The sequence below is a fragment of the Marmota marmota genome, unplaced genomic scaffold, assembly GCF_001458135.2.
Source record: "Marmota marmota marmota unplaced genomic scaffold, marMar, whole genome shotgun sequence".
NCBI lineage: Eukaryota > Metazoa > Chordata > Mammalia > Rodentia > Sciuridae > Marmota > Marmota marmota.
Genome location: NW_026000037.1, coordinates 60,703,877 through 60,710,305, shown reverse-complemented (window position 1 = coordinate 60,710,305; position 6,429 = coordinate 60,703,877). Strand labels below are relative to the sequence as shown.

Here is a 6,429-nt window from a genome sequence, read left to right as displayed (position 1 = left end):
TGGAGACATAATCAAGGCACGATAAATGAGTCAGCTGAGAGGAAAAAAAGGACAGATAAGAAAAGGCCAAGAGAAAAATGTGGTTCCACAAGTTCTGACCTCTATCATGGAAGACTCTAGAATCTTGTTCTGTTATATCTCCCTCATGTATCAGCATTCTAAAAGTTAGAGATGTTAAATAAGGCTTTATTTCTAAAGGCCCCAGTGGGTAGACCAGGGACCTTCAGATAAGCTTTCTTGTTATATGAAAAGGAAACAAGGGGCTGGAGTTGTGGCTCAGTGGCAGAGCGCTTGCCTCACATGTGTAGGCACTGGGTTCTATCCTCAGCACTACATAGAAATAAATAAATAAACAAAATAAAGGTATTGTGTCCATCTACAACTAAATACACACACACACACACACACACATATGGAGACAAACAGCTATTACAGTAAGATAAACTCTCATTATTTTTGTGAAAAAGAGAACTTTTATGAAAAGAAAGGGACATAAAAACAGTTAAAATGAATTAAAAAGAATGAGCAGAATACTTTGTTGTCTATTCCCAAATGATCTGACAGAGAAATATCTGTAGCCTCAGAGAATGGAGAGGGAGCATGTCCCCATGATCAATTTTTAATAAACATAAATGGTATAATAAATTATGCATGAAGGAATGGAATAAAGCATTAAACAATGAAGGATAAATAATTTAAATGATTAAAAATTGCCTCTGTCATATGTTTGATGTATGAGAACTCTATTTGAATTTTCTCTTCAAGGAAATGCAGCAGGGTTTTTAAAGGGACTTTTTCAAAACAGGTTTGTTAAAGGGAGAATCATGTCTGCCAGGAGAGGTTGCTGAGCACAGAAATGCGCTACTTCCATGTTCCTTTATCTTGCACTTTCTCTGATACATGGGAGAAGTATCTCCTGGTGGGAGGTATTCTATCAGGTAGCCAGTGGTATAGTCTCACTGTCTCCTTTCGGATATTTAGAGGAACTGTCATGGGTCAATTTTTTTAAATAATCTTAGACTTTCAGGATTCCTAGGTAAGAGGCACTGTCCTTGAAGTCCACTACCTCAGATAAACTTCTGTTTTTATTCCCAAATTAGAGAAGCTGGGTGGGTTACAGAGAAGTCCTAACAAAGACATGTCTCCCTATCGTTGACCTCTCACCTTCGGGGTGCCACATTTTATCAAAGCACCATGTTATAGTATGCAGTGGTTAAGAGAATAGTCACCGAGATCGGTGAACCTAATCTCTGCCATTTATTGGCTTTGTGACCTTTGTCAGTTAATTCAACCTCCTCAAAACTCAGCTTTCTTATTTGTAAAATGGGTCCAAGTAATGCACATCCTAGAGGACTTCTGAGCATGAAATAAGACACAAATGACAACTACTTAGCTCAGTGGAACAGAGCAGCTTTTCCATTTTCATTATTGCTAGGGGCATTGGTGAATGCCTGTAATCCCATAGACTCAGGGGGCTGAGGCAGGATAATCACAAATTCCAGGCCAGCCTCAGCAACTTAGCAAGGCTCTAAGCAACGTAGTGCGACCTTGTCTCAGAATAAAAAAAGAAAAGGCATGGAGATATAGTTCAGTGGTAAAGGGCCCTGGGTTTAATTCCCAGAACTGCCCCCCACCACACACACACACACCCTATGTACAAAAGTTTATTATTAGTTACAGAATTATATATTGAGTGTTTATTTCCAGACTCAGAAGAGTGCACAGTAGACCAGTAGAACCAAGGAAAAACACCATAAATCAAGGAAATACTCACCACCTAATGCAAATTAAAAAATCATAAGCAATAGGGCCAATTTTGGAAAATGCAGTGTTTTTAAAAACCAGACTTCAAATATCTTAAGGCAGAGTCATAGCTCTCCAGTTAACTCTAATCCCCAGTATTTCCATTGTCTTACTCCAGCCTGCCTTTATTCCTTTTCCCACTTAGCAGGTAGGAGCTTGAGTTTGCTACCTTTAGCAGAATGGTTAGCTCTAGAAGTTAAATATTTTTAATAAGTGTCCTAGCTCCTCAAATGCTTTAATATGTTGAGAATCTGCTCTGTTCTAGGCACTGAACTAAGCAGTTTCCATTTGTGTTTTACTTTATGTTCAATAATCCTTTGGGATGAGACCCATCTTACAACAAAGGCATCTAATTGCTATGTAACTTTAATGGAGATAGAGAAAAATCTGAATAATCTTAGTACAATTAAAGGGCCAAAGAGAACAATGGATTTTCTACCAGTTGTTTCCTTTGTCATTATTCTAAATTAATATTTACCTAACATCCATGTAGGATTTCTGCTGCCCTGGGACTGTGGCCCATTATCATTCAGAAGTGATTATCTAGAAATACAGTTGTAGCCAATTTGTTGTTGATATTCTATAAGCGCACATGATTATCAATAAAAGTTAAAGTTCAAAATGTTGGTGTACCTGACAATAGGAAACTGAAGACTCACTGCAGATATTTTAAAATATGACTGTAAATATGTTGACTCTTCCCAGAGAGGTGGGTCTAATTCTCATGTTTATCTTTTATTGAAAAATCTAACAGTGATATGGCACATTTTGTTGGGACCAGGTAGTTTTCACAGTCAAGATCTTAAAAACACGATGGTGTGTAATATGGTGACTATCCAAAATACTTGAATCTGGTGATGGAGAGGGTTATGATTACTTTGATCAATCACGTACAGCAGTAGTGACCCAAGAAATACCTAATGAGTGTGAAATAAGATATAAATGGCAATTGCTTAGCTAGTTCATGGAACAGAGCAGATTCTCAATAATATTTATTACTACCCAATCTTATTATTTTCTATCTATATTGAATATACATTTTTCAGTCTCAGAGAGGATTGTGACTTCCCAGGCTAGGTGATGAAAGGTCATACTTCTGCCTGTTCATTGGAAACACTCACATTTAGAAACTTGAGCCCCCATATAAGAAGTCCATTAACATGCCAGAAGGCTCTCATGCATTCTGGCTGACAAATTTGGTGGAGCCCAGTCTTTAACTTTCTAAGCCTTGTGCCATATAAATGAAGAAGTCCAATTGGAAGTAGATTCTCCAGCCCCAGTGTTCTAGCCCCTACTTCCTCAGGTGATCCCAAACCAAGATATTATGGAACAGAGAATAGCTGTCTCCACTGTGCCATTTCTGAAGACTTGACCCACAGAATCCATGAGAGCAGTGAAATGATGGTGGTTTTATGCAGCTAAATTTAGGGTTATTTGTACATAGCAATAGATTACTGGAGCACTCGCCCAATAAGGTTGCCTTGCTCTGGAGTTTGGATAGTCACCATATAGCACACCATTGTGTTTCTGAGATCTTGACTATAAAAACTAAATATGCCATATCACTGTTAGTTTTTTCAATGAGAGTTAGTACTACAATTTGGATCTTGAACGTCTCCCAAAGGCCTGTGTGTTAAAGGATTGGTCCTCAGGGGTGGTGCTGTTGGAAGGTGGCAGAATCTTTGAGAGATATGGCCTAGTAGAAAGTTCTTTGGTCATTTGGGAGTGTGCTCTCAAAGTGGACTATGGGGCTGGGCATGGTGGTACACATCCGTAATTCTAGCAACTTGAGGTGCTAAAGCAGGAAGATCAAGAGTTTGAGGCTCATCTGGGAAGCTTAGCGAGACCATGTCTCAAAATAAAACATAACCCCATTATATGTTTCTTTTTTTTTTCTTTTTTTGGTACTGGGGATTGAACCCAGGACCTTGTGCATTTGAGGCAAGCACTCTACCAACTGAGCCATATCCCCAACCCCATTATATGTATAACTGTAATGCACTAATAAAAATATATTAAAAAATAAAACAATAAACCCTGAAGGGAGAGGGAAGTGCAGCAAGGAGATAAACGAAATAGAAATAAAAATAAATAAAACACTGAGAAAAAAGTGTAAAAAGGTCTGGGCTGTAGCTCAGAGGTAGAATGCTCCTGGGTTTGATCTCCAATACCTTAAAGGGAAGCGAGGTGGGTGGTTGTGGGGTTCTTGCTCTCTTGCTTATTGGCCATGAAGTGAGTGACTTTGCACTGCCGTGTGCTGCCTGCATAATGTTGTGGTGTTTGCCTCACCACCAACCCAAGGCAGCAGGACCAACCGAGCATGGACTGAAACCTCCAAAACTGTGAGCCTAAATCAATCTTTCTCTTTCATAAGTTATCACAAATGTTTCATATAGTGACAGAAAGCTAGCTAACACAGCTAGCTAATTGGTTAACAGATATCTATGGAGCTGGACCCAAGCAAAAGGCAACAAACAAAACCAACCTCCCCTACAATTTTATAGCGTGCTTGGAAGGGCGTGCTATTATTTTTTTCACTCAGTAGTAACTCAGTGTCATTGCTTCTCAAGTAGAAACAACAGTTTCCTCAGTGACGAGAAATAATGCAGGGCAAAGGACTTTGTGTTTTAAACATAGATAAAACTGTTGGTACACATAAATGCTTGATGTCATGATTATTTTAGCTTAGTGGGTAATACTAATAGTTTGTGCTTTTATGAGCATTTGAGCAGTTTGAGCCATACAAGAAGACCAGGCTCTCGGGGCCCAAGGTAGCTGGTGCTATAGAGGCAGCTAGACTGTAGTGACAGCATCAGTTCTCCTTGGTTTTGTTTATGAACAAGTCAGGAGTTTGAAAGTCAGGGTGTGGCAGATCACAGAGCACAACACTTACTGCCTTGCAGCCTGACAAGAATGTAGAAAGCCAGCTCCCTGTGGGTCAACAGCTCAGTGTCTAGGTCAGGGATGGCAAACCCACGCACAGTCGATAGGGCTGCCTCTGTACACGTCAGGTGGCTGCCATGTTGGTCTCATCCCAGCTGTGGGGTGGTCACCCAGGTGCTCCTGGTCGGGCCTTCTGGGACATTCCTTGCTGCCCATCTTTCTGAGGAGAGCCTGGGGACACATGGAGCCAGAACACAGGTCCTAGCATGGCCACAAAAGAACATAAATTGATGCTTTCTGTTTGTCAGAGACTTTCTGTTTCTGTTTAAAAAAAATGTCAGGAGATACTGTTTACATTGAATACTAAAAAGCTAAAAAGAAAACTGAAAAGCTAGAAAGTTCATCATTTTCTAGAAGAACATCTAGGATGGCTTTTAGATTCAGAAAACACCTCCTTGTACATGGCTTGTGGAAGGAGGAAGAAGGTCTACATCCTAGTGTCTGCCTTTAGAACTATAAACTGTTAGGTTAATTTAGACTCTGAACCAACACTTTTTAAAGAATCTGAAGCTCTTTTTATTTTGTATGTACACAGAGTAGACCTTTGACAAAATTGGCTGAAAAAACTTGATTTTGAGAATGGGGGATCCTCTGTTCTCTATTGCTGGGAGGCAGTAATCTTTCATTCATTCAGAACATACCTGCAAGGTGCCAAGCCCTTTCCCCTCCCTGGAGGAGGTCGACCTGTAAAGGAGGGTGGATGGTGGGCTGTACTCGTGCCCTGGTGGAGTGCAGGGGCTCCACCAGGCTGATCCCTGAACTGACACCAGGATTGGCACTGCAGGATTCAGAACATGTCTCTGAGGTGCTTGTCATTCTAAGTGCTGACAGGCCCCAAATACTCATCTTTATTTAGTCAACTCAGTAGAAGGAATGAATTTGAAGGGGCTGCCCAGAGGTAAGGGGGGTTTAGAATTTAGCCTTAAAGTCACTAGAGAAGCAGAGTTTCTGATCTCTTGTTGTCAGGACAGGAAGAACTGCATGGAGATAAAGGCTCACCTGTCCAGTGCATTTCAGTGAAGTTAAGGTTTCCTGTCAAGGCTGAGGTAGAAATGCGTTTTCAGAATTACTGGTGGTCACTCTCCTTGTTTGACCTCTAGATCGCTTTGCATTCTTCTATGTGATGGTTAGTCAGGTGCGGCCCCAAAAGGAGGAGTTCAAGAAAACAAAACTGATTATACCCAGACACAGGAGGCATGCCATGCCACATGGGTCCACATGGGAAGGACACCAGGTGATCAGGAGGCAGAAGACAAGAGCCAGGGAATGTTTAGGCCAGAACCTTCCTAGGAATTAAAAGGCTGGGCAGGGTGGGGGAGCAGGTTAGCACTGGTTAGTTGAATAACTTGGAGGACTCTAAGCTTCAGGGGTAGTTCCTGGTTGTCTGGGACCTGGTTCTGCAATGACAAAGAACTAGGAATGTTGCCTTCTGGGTGTATAGCCGAATAAGGAGGTATGGTTCTGGACTGTCAGAGGCCTGCTCCTGGCTGAGCTCTCATTGTCTCTAAGAATTGGCTAGCCCTGGGGCAAGTGGTCTTTCCCCAGCTAGGAAGATTTTTTTGTTTGATTTGTTTTTAAAGATGTCAAAGCATTTATATATGTGTTTGTATACACACACACACACACACACACAAACACACATCCCACAGATGAAGTAGCTGGCTGCCATTTATGGGCCCTGCC

General features: G+C 41.1%; 1 non-coding gene across 1 annotated transcript; it reads right to left on the bottom strand.

The window, feature by feature from the left end:
• Window positions 1-3,702: 3,702 nt before the first annotated feature.
• On the bottom strand, window positions 3,703-3,777 carry Trnal-caa. Its single transcript has one exon. It is a non-coding gene; the product is annotated as a tRNA-Leu (tRNA).
• Window positions 3,778-6,429: the final 2,652 nt, after the last annotated feature.